The 17,663-nt window shown below is 38.8% G+C and overlaps 1 protein-coding gene across 2 annotated transcripts in view; it reads left to right on the top strand.

Moving 5' to 3' along the window:
• Positions 1–412: 412 nt before the first annotated feature.
• The window catches only part of shisa7b (shisa family member 7), a 37,817-nt gene continuing 20,566 nt past the window's right edge, over positions 413–17,663 (top strand). For both annotated transcript variants that reach the window (XM_038725809.1, XM_038725808.1), the window contains exons 1-2: positions 413–771; positions 1,147–1,219. The gene's annotated coding sequence lies outside the window, so the exon portion shown is untranslated. The remainder of the gene's footprint in view (positions 772–1,146; positions 1,220–17,663) is intronic.

Here is a 17,663-nt window from a genome sequence, read left to right as displayed (position 1 = left end):
ACAAATCTCTTACTAGCCAACATTGTGCTCTAGAAAACAAACTTTCAAATGATATATGATTCAACATGGAGAGTTTTAAAAAGATCAGTTGAACTTTTACATGGACAGTGCTAACAGAGATGAAATTTACTCTATCTGTCATTAACATCCTATAGACTATTGAACTATTATTATTATTGAAATCTTGAAATTACAGTATGGCGCATTACTATTCACATTAACTCAGGTTAATTGACGGCTCAGTAAGAAGTCATGTATCGGGAATTTACCAACGTTTTCGAACGAGACTCAGCCAATCAGAGGAGGTAATTAGAACAATCCGCTCCAGGATTGGTTGGTCATTTCCAGTACTTGAGATATGCAAACGTGGGCAAGAGCCATCTAGTCCAATCAATGACTTGGCCACGGAGCGCAGCGGGCTCAGTGAGAGCAGCTTCCGTCAGAGAGAGCAGCATCAGCGGCGTATGTGGAGCCTCTGAGCACCACAGGGAGACGACTACACTCAAATAACGTGACTATGTACCCGAAAGATATTTTTTTTAAACGCGTCCTCTCACTGATTTTATACCCTTTTATTGCGTTATTATAATTATCCTTTTTTTTTTTGTACTGGAGGGGAGCAGCAAAGCGAGGCTTCACTGCGGCTTCATCAATCATCAATTTCCTCTTCCAGCCCTGGGAATTACAATGAAAAATGTAGGTGACACATTTTCTCTAACAATCCAGGAGTCACAATAGCATCCAAGGTGAAGACGGCAAAGAAGAAAGCAGGTAAAACAGAACAATGTCTTTCTCAGCTTCTGCTTGTTTTATAGACGTAAAAAAAGAAGAAGAATTGAAGTGGCACATCATGTTTTTAACTTCAAAGCTTGCCTCATTTGGCTTAGAGTAAAAAAAGGTCTGTGAGTGCCGTGGTTTAACGTTACATCAGCCGAGACTAAGCTTTTTTGTGTCATTCCTCACAGATAATGTTAACTTAAAGGCGTCATTGATGCCACATTTTCACTGCTAGGGCGCATGTGTGGCACTGCAATGTTTGCGCTTTATTGTTAAGCCTCCATTGGTTTATTGGGGGGGGGGGGGGGGGGGGGGGGGCTATTATATCCACCGCATTTTAGTTACATTTTCTTCTCCGTTTCTTCAAAGGGGGAAAATGGTGACGGGTGCCGCATCTATAGGATCAGCATCCTCTCTGTGGAGCCCCTGCGTAAAAGAAAAGGTATTTTGCTGTCTGCATTTTGTCGTTTGCTGTGGTGCTGCAGTGTGTTAGACCAACAGGCAAATGGTTTTATCATGAGGCTGTTGTCTCATCTGCTTCCATGCATACATACAATACAGTAACGCCTCGGCAGAATGCAACAAAACCCTCCCATTTCTATGTCTCACTGTTTATGCCCTGAATGCATCTGCAGCAGCATCACCGTTACATTCAAAAAAGGAATAACTGTGTGTTTTTGTATGCATGTGTGTGAGTTTGTGAATGTGTGCAAGTCATGAAAAAAAAAAAAACAGATCACACACATGCACAACCCCCCCAACACACACACACACACACACACACACACACACACACACACACTCACAGGAGTGCAGTGACTAGCTCCAGCATTGCCTCATGAATGCTAATGCATCATGCTAATGCAGAAACACTGCAAACTAACTGCTCCGCTCTGCACTGCTGCCTCCTGGGGCTCACAGGTGCTGGCTATCCTTACCTAACTTAACTGTGTGTATGTGCGTGCGTTTGCATGTGTGTAGGTGTCTGTGTAGGTGCCTGTTTGTGGATGATATCACCTTGCATATGGTTGCAGGGCCATGTGTGGTTGAGGATGTGTTTTAACCAGGATTTTTAGAGCAGCACACCTACACCTGCCTCACTGGGTTACTAAAGTGAGGGTACATTAGAGAAGTGCTTCCCATTCTCCATAATTGACACACTTAGAAGCAACCTGTTTGGCCACATAACAATTCTGGTGTGATACTTGCAGCAAAGTGACTAATTGAAATTTAAAATCCTGCCTGAAACACTTTAAATCTGTGTTTCTAGGATCTGTAATATTTACTTGCTGTATTGTAAATAAACATGGATAATGTAAAATCTTCAAATCATTGAAGTTTGGTACAAGGCTGTTTTTTTTTTGTCATTATGCAACAGAAGGTTGTATAACGAAACAAAAGTTTGTAGTCCCTTCATGCTACACACACAGAACTTAACAGATAATTAAATGTGTTGTAAAATAGCAGGGAATGTTTTAGCAATCGAAGGAGGACTGCAGTGAATTTTCATTTTCTGTATTGATTAATCTCACATTATTTTTTCGACTGATTGCTTAGTTAGTAAAATGGCTGTCACAATTTCGCAGATCCTGTGGTGATACTGAAATTAGTGAATGTTTAGCATTTTTGCTTAATAAGTGACTTAAATGATTAATAGATAATCACAATAAGTTTCCCTTCAAACGACTACTTGCTGATTAACTGTTTCCACACTATAAACATGACGTCTTCACATCACATCCAGATATTTCTAGCGGCTTCACTGTGGTTTGGTGACAGAAAATGTTTTCAGAATAGGACTGTAACTGATTGTTGTCACCATAAATTAATCTTTTGATTATTTTTGGAATTAATTCAATTATATAGTCTATACAATGTCAGAAATGGTAAAAATTGCCCATCTTAATTTCCCAAAGCCCACTGTATTGTCCACTAACAGTCCAAATCTCAAAGATATTACATTTAAGAACAGAGTAGAGATACAAGGAATACTTATTTTAATTATTGATTAATTTAGAAATTATGTTGTTTATTAATTGTTCAGTCTATAAGACAAATAAATGGCCATCACAATTTCCCAGAGCTTAAGATAATGTAACCCAATGATTTTCTGTGATGTAAAACAGAGAAAAGTGGCAGATCCTCACATTTGAAAGGCTGAAATTAATTAATAATTTGCACTCTGTCTTGATAAATGACTTAATCGATTGTCAAGATTGTTGTGGATTGATTTCAACTATAAGATTTCTATGTCAGTAACTTAAAATCAGACAGCTTCTTCTAAGAGCAGCTCTTTCACTCCAACATTCAACCGTAAAACCTTCTCTTTAAATCCTTTGCAGAAGAGGAAGCGAGAGCTCGATAGACCAGACTGCAGTGCAGCCACAGGGCATGTGTTTAACTATGGGGCATAGCTGCAATTATAGATGCGCATACCCCTACAGCTGAATGATCACACTTTCAAGCTGTTTGTATGCCTATGTACGCCTACCTTTTGAGTGAAATCAACAAGTTCACACCCACTCTCTGGGGGCTGTTGAAAGGCATTCTGGGAGACGCAGGGAATCACTGACTGAAGTGGACGCAGACGAGAAAGTAGGTACACCAAGTTGATGACAAAAGCATTGCACATCACAGAAAGATGATATAACAGTGTCAGAGAATCGGGGGAGGGTTGTTCCTTAAAATGTCAGCAATATACCCGGCACTCTGGTGTTCGGTTTGGGCGATATTTACCTCAGTTGCACAGTTTAGTGTCTTTAAAAGGTGTAGTTGATAATTAGAAGTTACCGTCCCTTGTAGCCTGATGGGTGACTTTAGCTCACGTATAGTTGCTGGGCCCGGTGTGCTCATTCCCGATGCGGTGGAGGAGGCGGATCGTCTGCAAGCTTCACAATCCATCGTGGTTGTTTCATGAGTCAGCTGTGATTAATCTTATAGGTTGTGGTCAGGCTTTCAGTGTACCCGAGAGAACGAGCTAGAAATGGGCTGCGCACAGACACAAACGGCCTTGACTTCACCTCCGGATGTTGGGGGATTTCACCAGCGGCTTGTTGAGAGTCTCAGGTGTTGACGTCATCACCGGGGACGTGGGTACAAATGGCTGTACTGATTTTATTCTCGGCACACAACGACCTTCAGGTACAAACACTATTGTATTTGTACTGTACGGTGACTCCTCTTCCTGGTACTCCTCCACTGCATCGTTGATGTGAGAGAGAAATGTCTGGTTACAGGGACGGAAAAAGGCTTTTTAGATGATGCTGTCTAAAAAGTGCAGCACACTTATGCTCAACTGCTTTTAAAAAGTGACTCGATGTGAGTGCCATTAGACATTTTTAAAATGTTAAATGTCTAATTTTGGAATGAACCATTTGTCGTCTTGCTGCAGACGTTTTAATTAAAAGTTTCACTCATGGTGACATGTTGTCGACCTTGTGGGGCTCAATGCTGGCTGTTCCCATGTCAGCTGGGAATGCGGACTGTTATACTGGAGCAGATTCAGAGCATGCATGGCAGGACTGGAAGCTTTTTAGAGTCAATCACATGCCTTATGCAAAGACAAAGTAGAACATAGCCTATTTTTCACACTTTTGGTGGTTTTGACTTCTGGGAATTTAAATGACTCTCTAGATGTGTTTTGTATTTTTTGGATGTCCTCACTACTGAATGAAAAAACAAGCTTTTATATGCAAATCTCTCACAGCTTCAGGATATGTGGACTAATATTGTTTTAATCTGGCACATTGCTGTTGTGCCAATAGTTTGTATAATTTTCTGTGAATGAAAGAAACTATCCAATATAATAAGTCACGATAAGCAGGTAGTGTTGTGACAGTAGGGCTGGACAGTAAACTAAGTGACATTAGATGTAGCTAGATGTATCTGTAATCACTATATAATTAAACTTAGAATGGTAACAACTACAGATATTCCAATCAAGTATTTTGACTCCAAAGACATTCAAAATGGAGATAAGAGTGAAATGAGAAGCTGCTACCTGACTGTTTTGTACACTGATCTTTGCTAATATGAAATAGGGAGGAGAGATAACAGATTTTTTAGCATCTGAGTTTTGTGAATTTGTGAATTTTGCCAACCTTAATGTCCTTAACTCAAATGTCAGTCTCACCAGTGCAACCAAATACTTTTTCACATTCACACACTTAATTTTCATTCATATATGCTGTGACATGCTGCACAGTTGTTGAGCAGGCTGAGGTTGACAAAACACAGTAGAGTTCAGTAAAGAAAGCATTGGATGTTGGTTGGCTTTTTTTTATACCCAAAATGACTATATATGAGAGCGGTGATGGTCCAGTGGATAAGACACAGACCTAATTTTAAATGAATAAATGTATATACTGTGAGATAATATGAAAATTTTGCCATACCTATTATACCGTGTGATCTATCGCTTTATTACCTCTGGGTGGCTTTAAGGCAATACTGGATTTTTAACCTAAATCTGTATGGTTTTAATTCATTGCATCAGTGAATACATACTATCTGTCTATTTCATTGATCACAATATCTATTGATGTTGCGACATGAAATTACAGTAACATAGGATTGACTGAACCAATCTGCCGTAGAGGTTTAAACTGCTCATTAATTAGGGCAAACAAATCAGAAATGAGCAGACAGGGGGAAGAAAATCTGATCCCCCCGTGTATTTAAAAACATGTTGTCATTATGTTTATTGTTATCATGGTAATTCTGTCACTTTACTGTGATAAATATTATAGGTCACATTGCCCAGCTGGTTTTGACAGTATTTATTTTGCTGCTCCACCCTGTAGTACTCCTGCATCCTACAGAAGAACTGTGATATAAGTAGAAATTTAGGTCGGTAATAAATGCATACGGATAAATCAATTGTGTGAATCTAATATAATTCAACTTAACAAGCATTATCTACACCCACTTATCCATGCAGGGTCGCAGGGGGCAATGGCTCAGCTGACATTGGGCGAGAGGCGGGGTACACCCTGAATAGAAATGAACCACTCACACTCACTTCATAGAAGCCGCTGCTCTCAGGGAGAACATGCAAACTCCACACAGAAAGTCTGGTACAACCAAAGTTCGAACCCCAGACGTTGTTGCGGTGAGGTGACAGTGCTAACCACTACACCACCGTGATGCCCTACATTAAACATTTAACCACAAATACAGCCAACCAATCAGCCCACAGACCACAAGTCCACTGCTCATTCAGTAATTCATTAGGACAAACAAATCAAAACTGAGCAGACATAAAGGACTTCTCTGATATATTAAATAATAATTGTGTTTATTGTGATACACTATAGATTTGAGGTCATATTACCCATTTCTATTTGACAGTAAAATTATTTTGGTTGATCTTAAATTTCTCCCACATGAAAAGCGTTTAAAAAGACCAATTTTTTAGCGAGCAGCAAAAACATTATTTGTATTACTTTTGTTTAAAATCAAGCAATGTCTTTTTTGCTGGGTTTAATCACTCAGTGACTTGCACGTAAAAGCATAAACAGTGGAGCCCCTTAGTTATATTCAAGTAAAGACTTCATGTGGTATCTTCCCTCAACTTTTTTGTATCTTTCTTTTTTTCCTGGGAAGACACTTGGCAGCAGCGATTGTTGTTGCAAAGATTGTTTGTTGACTTGTTTTGTCGATTCTGCTTGGCAGTGTCAATGTCTCAGCAAAGCAGAGCTGCCACCAAACTGAACTACTGTGCAAACTGAAAAGTATTTACCAAGCGGTTAGTCATAGCTCTCAGGCCTGGAGTTGCGAACTGAAAAATGCTCCTCGCAGGACCGACACCTTCCACTTGGCTGTGAGGGAGATGTAGCTCCGTAAGGCCTCCCTGCCCAACCCAAGCGTGGCAACATCCCACTTCTGCACATACAGCAAAACATTGTTTAATTTACGCCTTCTGAAGCTGTCACTAAGAAAAATGACACTACTGTTTTGACGGAAAGGGAATAATTATCACTTAGATCAGATCAACTAATTATACAGCTGATAATCTTTTGAAAGAAATATTCAAAGTGGTTTCGCGTTGGGTTTAACAGCAAATAAATGTGTGTGATATATGTGAGATGTCTCACAATTGTCCTCATTCACTCTGGCTGTCACTATGCTTCACAGTTACGATCGGAGCATATGGTGTAATAAACTGAGAGTGCATGATGCAGTCAATGACAACATTTACATATCACTCTGCACACCTACAGTGATTCACCCGGTCAGTATTGATAAAATCTTTTTGTTGATTGATTAAACACTTATTTCTCATAGTTACTTTATGGAAGACGTAATTTTACAGAATTATCATTAGCTTTTTAGCACATTATTTTTGACTATTGGGTTAATTTACTACATTTGATTTTATTTTAGTGTTACTTTGTGCTTTGTCCCTGCACAACCATTGGTTGGTGTCAAGATTTCACAAACTGGAGTAGTAGTAGTAGTAGTTCAGGCTCATTTTGGAAGGAACTTGCAGTCACCCAGGTGTGAGAAGATCAGTCCCCATTGTCCCGGACTCCTGAGACCATATCTTCAGCATTGCCTTGGTATTTGTGAGATTTTGTCTGGCCAATAACATTTTAAAAAGGAGCTGTTACAACTACCCCTCAAGTTGCTGTGAGTTTTTATTAGCTACTGTTTTTAATTTCACAAACATACCACAGGTTTAAGTGCACTCAACTCCACTTGTATTTAGCTGTAATTTAACTTACTGCGTGCTGGATGCTCACAGGTCAAGCAAAAAATAATTAAATGTCCAATACTGATATCCATTTCTGTTATTTTACTCTTGTTGTTCAAAAAAAGAATTTAGTTACCACAATGAAATCGGGACCTACTGTGTTTCATATGCTCTCGTGTTTCTTGTCTGTCTTTTATTAAACAAAATTCTCACCCCTAGTTTCAACCAGTTAGAAAGTCTTTTTGGCAAATGTCAAAAGCAGGCAATGTGTCTGCACCTCACACCACCTCAAACGCTGCAAGTGAGTCTCTTGATGATAGGTAATAGCTTTTAAATGGTGTCTGTCTCCAGGAATTGGGGCAGGTGGTTATGCAGGGAGAGACTATGTAAAAGTAGGCCAGTTAGACCAGAGCACCTAAGAAGCACTTGTTGTTGTTGTTGTTGTTGAGACAAAGTAAATAAAAGCTTTAGGGTGAAATACCTGTCGTAGGTAGTCTTGTTTGTTGCCGAAGTTAAAATGTTGTAGGTTTTATAAGGGAATAGAAAAATCTTGAGAAGTTGTTACTTAATCACATACCGTGATGTAACAACTAAATATTCACTGTTGTCGAGGGAGTGAGGGTCATGAGAGATCACTAGTTTTATGAAGTGGTGTTTAAATATGCTGTTTTTGTCTGAGGGAGAGTCGATCATGTCATGCAGAAGTCTTCGGATACTTGGAGGAATCACAACCCACAAAGGAGAAGCCTTTGGAAAATGAGTAATAATAATCAGAGTTTTTTAGTCAGGTGTTCCCAAACTGAAGGACTCGATTGAATCGATTGCTGTAATCTACAACCAAAGCGGCTTTAAAATGATTGTAAAACTTCAATTAATAGCTGAGTTCCAAATTGCTGCCTGTTGCCTTTACTGGGCTGGTGTGGCTATACATTTTGACAAATAAGTGCAGGTCTCAATTAGACTCCTGGTCTGGTTTTTATAGAAGTTCTTTTGGATGTATAAAACCTCTTAAAGTACGCTGGGTCGCCCACTTCAACTAACTTAGTTCTAAGCTGCTTAGACTGTGAATGCAAATATAAATGTTTAAACTTTAGTCAGTATGGACGTGCTACACATTGTTAGATCAGTTAGATTCTTCACAATTTAATCGTTCAGTTCATTTTACAGAGACAACAAGCCTGAAAGTCTCATTCATTCAGATTTACCGGCATGGTAAACAAGAGATGATGCCCACTCCCTACCTTTGAAGCAAATAAAAATGAATCCTGTCCTGTGAATACTGTCATATGAAGTCAGTCCCTCTCTGTCTGCTAACGTCTGCCACACGCTTCGCTGCATCCTGCACCCTGTTGTTGGGTCTGCTTGTTTTCGTTAACGTGCTGCTACAAAATAAAGCCATTTGTCAGAGCTAGATCAAATGAATGATTTGATATAATAATTTTTGTACAAGTAATATTCATACTGGTTGAAATAAACAGTTTGATAGTAGTCTATTTTATTTTTGTGTGAAAGGTATTAAAGGCCTGTCCCAGTTGGACGCCTGTCGCAAAGAAAGGCAGGGTCAATTCAATGATTTTAGAAAATAAAAGCCCGGGCTATTAATCAAAGTTGTACAGTAAACATAGATGGGGGCGGCAGTCACACTGCAGAGGGTGAAGACTGAAAGTTATTCCATCGTGGTGTTGAGTGACACCTTAAATTCTTCAGACTCCACTGTGGGAGTCTTCGACTGAAGTCACAGGTTTTGGCTGTTTTTTCTTTGATGATGCAGAAATGCCTATTAATCTTTTTTACTGTCTCATGTGGACATGAAGGGCTTTTTAGCATCAATCCACGGCATCCACAGGGGATAGTGGTGCAATAAACAATAAATTAAAGAGCTGGTATTATGCTCATTTTCAGGTTCAAAATCTTATTTAGGGGTTGTACCACAACAGGTTTACGTGGTTTCATTTTCAAAAAACACCATATTTTTGTCATACTGCACATTGCTGCAGCTCCTCTATTCACCCTATGGGTTGAACGCTCCATTTTAGCTATGGAGTGATGCATCTTGCCTACATGATACTCCTTTGTTGGGAGTTGCACATGCGCAGTTCCTAGTTAAGGACTACTAGCCAATCAGAAGCAGAGAAGGGGGGTCAGTGAGAAGCCGGTAAACACGGCTTAGGTTCAGCTGTATATGTTCCCCATACCAGCTTAGCAACATAGACTGGAGCAAGAGTTTCAGAGTGGTGAGTTATTAATCTGTAGCAAATGTATCTTTCATCCATAAAGTTTTAACTGAGCTCTGTCTCTACATCACAGTAACAACTTTATGTCCTCTGACTGCCTGGAGGGTAGCTAGTGTTCGGAAGGGAGAGGAGAGGTGTGTGCTGCAGCTCAGTGTTTTTCCACCGGTGTTTTTGAGGGCGTGTCAGAGTAGCCGCTTGGCGAGCGTTATATGATGGACGTTGGGCTTTTTCACTTTGCAAACCTATTACATGCACAAAAAGATATATAACTCAATAAAGCAAAATACCACTTCTTTAAACATTTCAGCACTAGCAGATACAATCATTTAGCTGACGATTTTATCCAAAGCGACTTACAATTGCTATACATGTCCGAGGTTGCACGCCTCTGGAGCAACTAGGGGTTAAGTGTCTTGTTCAGGGACACATCGGTGGATGTGTCACAGTGAGGGATTGAATCCCTGTCGCCCACACCAAAGGCAAGCATCATTTCTATGCGCCACCACCACCCCAATCAGGAAATACAGTCAATTAATTGATTTATTAAGCTATAGAAAACAGACATTTAAAAAAAAATTGTAGACTGGACATGGTTATATTTCTGTAAACTTAAGTTAAAATCCATCCCTGTGAACAGTCTTCTGTGGTAGAGCTGCAACTATCAGCCGATCAGTCAGTCGTCAGAAAATATCAGCAACTATTAAATTATCATGCAAAGATGCAAAAACTTTAACAGTTCCAGGTTCTCAAATGTGAGAATGTGCTGCTTTCCTTGGTCTTACTTTACAGTAAATTGAATATTATTTGGTTTGGACCATTGAGGGGACAAAAAAAGACAGTTTGACGAAGTCACTTTGGTATTTTGGATGTTGTGATTCATATCAGTCTATCGATTATCAGGATAAATGTCAAATCATTACTTCTTTCGAGTTTATAGTCAGATTTTTGCTCCTGAATGAAAGTTGATTGATTGGTTAATTGTGGTTTTAAACTGTTCTTTACGGTCAGAACATTACAAACACTTGGCAACCAGTGGATCACTTAACAAATCTGAGGACATTATTAACAATAATAATTATTATAAATATGGAAATATTAAGTGCACGTGAAAGTTTATTGAACATTTGTTAAATTTATATTGAGTAATTAATGTTAGAGTTTTATTGCCCAGCCCTACTACAAAATAAATAAAAAAATCCCATACTCACTAAATGACTCACCTTAATGTGCTTTGTTTGTGTTTGTTAAGATGTAATATGTCAGTTAAGCCCACCCAACAGCAGATTACTCAACTCTGACTGAAATAAATCATTATGACTTCATGTAGTGTCATTCTGATGAGGGTTAATGGAAGCATGGGCCTTCTATAATATTCCTCACTCCACACTATCATCTAAAAACTAGGCTGCATTAATGGATTTTTTTTAAACCCTTTTTATTCCACCACCACATCACTGTGTCAGGACCAAGGGCAATGCATTGACCTTTGTGGACAGAGTTCACAGCAGTGACGGCTCAGCCAGCTTCGCCCCAGTCCATATTAGAATACAGTGCCATACTGTTGCTGCTGCTACTGCTGCTACATGCCCTTATGCACTGGCACATTTCCCAGCATGCTTCAGAGAGGGAAGGAAGGAAGGAAGGAGGGAGGGAGGGGTGAATGGAGATGAGAGGAAGGAGAGAAGGGTTGAGAACGGGGTTAAAAGAAGAGAGTGAGGAGAGGATGGGAGATGAAGGAAATGAGAGTGAGGTGAATGAGGCGAATAATAAAGTGAAGATGGAGAGAACACGGGGGGGGAGGACGATGAGATAGAGAGTAGATTCGTACAAAAACACACACCACCGTGAGATGACAGCCGAATGACGTCGTCGATATGAACGGGACACGAGCAAACACAGGTCCAAGTAGGAACCACAGGAACAAACGTCTTCTCAATTTTTATTTTGCTTTCTCTCTTTTCATTGCTGCAGTGCTATTCTGAGAGCGACGCTTTAGCCCACACACTGCCAGAGAGGGAGGGAGTGAACGGATGGAGTGAGGAGAGAGAGAGTGTATGTGCATGTGTGTGTGCTCATGTGTGTGTTATGGGGTGGGGGGTCTGCTGCACTAACTCACTGCCTGTCAGGGGGGTTCTGTGTCTTTAAAGCTCATGTGGTCCTGCAAGGGAAAGTCGGCGGGCATGTAGCTGTGGGAAGATGCTCAGGCACATGGAGGCAGATGCACATACAGTATATTGCAGAGCTTTATGGTCAAAATCAATGATAAAAATGTTTTTATAATATTGATACATAACACGAAATGGCACGTATATACATAATCATGTGCAAAATAATCCATTTGAAAGTCAATGCAGTGGACTCTCTGCTCTTTTAGGGCTGCAACTAACGATTGTTTTCATAATTGATTTATCTGTAAGGTACTCTTACTATTAATTGATGAATTGTTTGTTTTATAACACATTACATAATTGTGAAAAATGCACTTGTGTTGTCTGACCCATAATTATTTAAAATAGAGAAAATTGGGAAAAAAGAAATCAAAATCAAGTAATTGTTTTAGTACTAGGACATACTCTTTCTAAAAACAACAACTTAACTAGTTTATTTTGTTTTTTTTTTAGTACAATTGGCTTGGAACTATATGACGAATTTTGAAAAATGATCACATGTTATGATGATATTATCACAATACCGTTCCACAATGGACAAGTTGAATTTATTAAAAATATCACTTAGCCTTTATATATATTATATACAGGAAGAGAGACATGCAGATATTTGGATTGGACGAAATAATTGTTGGCAAGTCAATTTTGTCCAGTATCACAAATCATAAATTTGCCTCAGGGGGTGTCAATTGCAGAATATTTTAATATTACATCCCTGAATTCGCCTTACTTGATTAATTAACTCATGTTTGTTCTACTACCAAAGAGCGTTGACACAAATTCAGTCACTCTGTAACCAGCGGCTATCTGTTCCATATGTGCTTTCTGAACTATAGGTTGTCAGATTCGTTGTAAATGAAGCACAATATGGCAGATTCGACAGACTGGCACCACACTCTGAATGTTTGAATCACTCAGGGAAGCATTACTCATTCAACATTTAGGTTTTGTAACACGCAGTGCTTAAAATAACTGCATTTTATTTGGGGTTAATGTTCGTATAAATTACTGTAGATCAGATGCAGAGTGTATTCTTAATGGATTCTATGGACTAACTGTTTTAATAATTGATTAATCATTTGAAGTTTTTTTTAAGCCAAAGAGACAAAAGTTCTCTGGATCCAAAGTCTTAAATGTGAATAATTTCTGGTTTTCTTTGTCCTCTATTATAGTACACTGATTGTTTTTGGGGTTTGGACTGTTTGACAAAACAAGACATATGAAGATGTCTAGTTGAATTTTCTGGAGTTTTATTGACCAAACAATTAAACAATAATCAAGAAAATAGTTGAAAATAGGTATTTATCGATAATTATATATAATATATTAAATTATTGTTAGTTGCAATCCTAATTGGCAGAGGCATTTCAAAGTCACAGTTTGACTGATGTCAGTCTTGTATAATTAATCTGTTAGTACAGAGAAACTGCAAACAGGTATATTAGGAAACATTTCTGCATACTGTATACTCTAGAAATGGGGCACATCTATAGTGTACTATAGTATTCTGACTGATACGCTTGGCAGGGAGGCAGAGCAGCAGGCATACTGTATGGGCAGCAACACAAATCCATACATGTGTGCAGCACACACAGCAAGACAAATGGCCACACTCAGCAGGAAGACGGGACAAGTGGCAAGATTGAGTGAGAGCTGCGAGGGTTTATGTAGACGCAGGCGCACAGGCATGTAAGCCAGAAACAATGCAGGCATATACAGGAAGATAGGATACGTGGCAGACAGACTGTAGTGGAGGAACAACATAATAAAGGCCTTAATTATTTCTTAGTGTGTGGGCTTAGCTGCATTAACAAAATAAACTCCCCTTTGGGATTGATAAACATCTATCTATCATCTGGCAAGTTCGGAAATGTATGTAAACTAAGCAAATATCTTGTAAGAAATGTTTTGTTTGGAGGCCTTAACAGGGCTGGCAGTAGTTTTAGGGTTATTTGTTCATGCTCATGAACACATCACTGCACTTTCTCACCGTAGGTTTGACCCACATGCACAGACTCATAATTCAGAACAAGCAGGAATATCCTTTAATAAACACAGCCATAATTAAATGAAAATCTCATTACTTTGACTTCCTGGAGAACCATGTTATCTTTAGTGATACCTCACTGTGTACCAGTATAAAAACAAAAACAAACCAGCCAATCAAACTGTCACAGAGATGTTTGAACAGTCCCTCCTCTGCCCCTCACATCCTGTTATAACAAGAGATAACATCCAATTAAGGAAGAAAAATGCACTCAAAATGATGTTTTTTTCTCAACTCTAAATATATTTATAAATTCTTCATTTCAAGTGTGCATTTTGGTGTACTGTTCATTTAGAATTTGGATCAGCTATGTGTGGTTTTATTGGCTGTTCAATTTGTGTTAAAATCATTAGCAAGTAACACAACAGACAAAGAGCTCGTGTTTGATCCATGAGTGGACACAAGTGTCTTTGTGTGCACACATTGACAATTGGATTGTCTTTAATTTCGTTTTTTTTTGTTGATAGAATTGCTGCACTTGTTGCCTTGAAAGCCAGAGGAAGTTCAGCTGTTTGTCAGCGGGGGCTTCTTAATTTACAACATCTGAGGAAACGGGTCGGAAAGAACCCCTGCAGGCTGAAGATACACTGATGTGAAGCCAGGCTGTCAGGGCATCAGAGCGCCCAGAACTTTCCAGCAGAGACCATCCTATTTAGGTTACTGTGATTCAGGAAATTGTTCCCGTTAACTCCTCAACCCTGGAATCAGAACATCCTGTTCTCGTATATTTTTCTCCTCCACTTAAACTGATCATATTCCTGTTTTGGAAGAGAAAACGCCCTCGGTTGTTTACTACATGATAATCTCTACCTTACGGTTTTTCATTTTTTATGATCAGCCTCTGATGCCTTGTTGCATGTTTTGTCTTTGAAACTGCAGCTCTGATATCAGCTTCTGTCAGCTGCAGGTAATGTTGTTTCTGTTTGCTTTGGAAAGAACCCGTTCAACGTAGGATTTGAAATATAAAATTTCCTTTACAGAGGTGAGGAAACAGGAGGGCGTGATCATTGCTCATCATTGCAGGTCATTGTTAACAGCTTGTCATGTTGGCCATTGATGGTGAAAATCATGAACACAAAAACAACCTGAAATTAACATTACATAGCTGCCCGATAGTGTTCCAGTCACTGACAGGTCATTGTTGATAAGAGATAACGAACCGCTCTCTTTTATTGAGCTGTGTGAGCAATAATTCATTTTGCCTCAGACATGTATGTTCCATGTAAAATGCATTTCTGTGAAGCACATGCGGGACGTGAAGAGCAGTTTAATGCATCAGACTCAGCTTACCGCAGCAAATAGACAGAGCTTAACAGAAATCTGCATTTATTGTGGAAGGTCATTATTATGGCTGAAAGCAATCTGACAGATTGGATGGGTGAAACCCTAAACCTGATGCCAAGTGTAGGTTGTTTTATTTTTGTTTGTTTTTTTCGATTCCGCTTCCAGCCCGTGGGACCTTCTTTCGGAAAAAATATGTACAGTAGTCAATGGCGAGCGACAACTTATCTTTTGATTCTGTTTGAACTGTGCCCTGAATTTCTTTGGCACTTTAAAAGATCATTTTTCTCTGTCAGGAAAGTTGCAGTTTGTCGTAAAACAGTAAAGTTACATGTCGTTTTGTGTGAAAATCTTTCAACGAACTACATCTCTCATCTCGCACAATATACGTCACCAACATGTTAGCGCGGTAATGCTAGCTAATGGTCAATGCTTGGTTGCTGCTAGCAAGATAACTTAGCTATGTTCCACGCAGAAATATATCTCACCTGGTGTGTTTAATCCAACGACTCTCTGTCCTTTTATCACATCAGCCTCTCATGTACGTTCTTTGACGTTAGCTTCAGTCATTGAGAGAAAAAGTTGCGACGTCACATAGGCGACTTTTGGTTTTGTGGTCTTTGTAATTATGTATTTTCACAGTCTTATACTTCAACAGTTTTACATCAAACTGCAACTTTCAACATATATATATATATATATTTAAGATTGACTATCATCATCAGAGCACAAATTAAAAATATAAGATAAATTTGTATTGTTTCTACAAGCTAATGTTCTTCTGTTGCTTCTCAAATCTCAAATTACTGCGGTATCCTGGCAAAGAGGCATTTCTAAAAGCAGTGATATAGTACCTATATACATACAGTATATTTAGAACAACAGTACAGTAGACTTTATTTGTTATCACTGGGATGAAAGGTCATGAAAGTCACTCTGTACATATAGACATATATAGACATCTAGTTTATGACATAAACTATACTGTAAGTAGGCTACTAAACAGATATGAGTAAGGATATCTCAACATTCGAGTTGTGAGATTTTTATCCTGACAGCAGTGTTGTGCAGGGCCCCTCCCAATCCTGGTGCTGCAGGCCTCATTTTGTAAAGAAGTCACACACACACACACACACACACACACACACACACACACACACACACACACACACACACACACACACACACACACACACACACACATCTGTGGCCTCCCTTTCCTCTGTCCTTCTTTCAGATGAGTCCATATGGCAGCTGTCATGTTGCCTGCTCTCTTTTTATCAAAGTCAGATCACTGCTGCTCTCATCTCCACTGTCAGCTGATGTTTATATATATATATATATATATATAAATATAAGTGTTTCTTGTGGGAACTAGTATGTGCTATACATCCTTCAGTAAAGCAGAATGTCAGGTTTAATCAAGCATTGAAGAAGCTGTACTGAAAATTGTTCAATGCATGAAATTATCTCCCAGCCTAAATACACAGTATTCCTGTACAAATTTCCCTTGTGTTCAGATTTAATTGTGGTGACGTGCGTGTGTCTGTGTCCTCGACACAGGAAGTGACCCACCTTAATATTTGAGCAAAACCCAAAGCAACATTAAAACGTTGTCCTCGTTCACCTGTTTGCTTTTCTCTAGAGTTTAATGTCACAGAGTAGCTGCAGCAGTGAACATGAATGAGCAGTGTGCAGTTCACTGACGTCACGTTACAGGATTTCTGGATATTAGGTAATGGCTGTCTGTTGAGGCTTTGCAGTCTTTCATGTTTTGAACAAAAATAGGTAATACAATTTGTTGCCATTGATTGGAATTAATCAGTCACATTAAAGGCTGTGATCTTCAGCTTACAGCATCATATCAGTATCTGTGTTTTGTTCTCTGGTAGTTTAGCTCAGGTAAAACAACAAACACCAAAAATATACTGAACAATTACAAATAGTTTAAAAGACATGAACCATATCCATCCAAAATATTTAAGAAAAAATTATTCGTTATGTATAATTCACAAGCAAACATTTTAATGTTTCCATAAATTTGCACCAACATATCAGATATCAGTGCAGAGTTCAAAATATGTTTCAATAATACGTTTGGACATACAAAACTATTACAAATATGTTGAACTCTTGTCTGTTTGGGAAAAGATGAAAACAAATAAACAATATACAACAATATTTTGAGTTAAACAGGGTATAAAATAACTTTTAAAGTGTGTGAGTTTTAAAAAAAAACATTTATAGACCTTACATACATACACAGAATAGAATTTGCTGATTCTTTGTTTACAAACATTTACATCAACATTACCAACCACAGCATGCTAAACACATCCTTAACCAGCCCCTCCTTCTTTGTGATTGTTCGCAAATGCCTTTGATTTTGCCACAATGATTTTGTGGCACCTTTTCTAAATGAGCTTTCTCAAAATGTTTAAACACTATATTTGTTTTCCTAA

Source organism: Micropterus salmoides, unplaced genomic scaffold (genome assembly GCF_014851395.1).
Source record: "Micropterus salmoides isolate LMB-PRFRI ecotype aquatic unplaced genomic scaffold, ASM1485139v1 Ms_hic_scaffold_17, whole genome shotgun sequence".
Lineage (NCBI taxonomy): Eukaryota > Metazoa > Chordata > Actinopteri > Centrarchiformes > Centrarchidae > Micropterus > Micropterus salmoides.
This window is presented reverse-complemented; position numbering and strand designations above follow the sequence as displayed.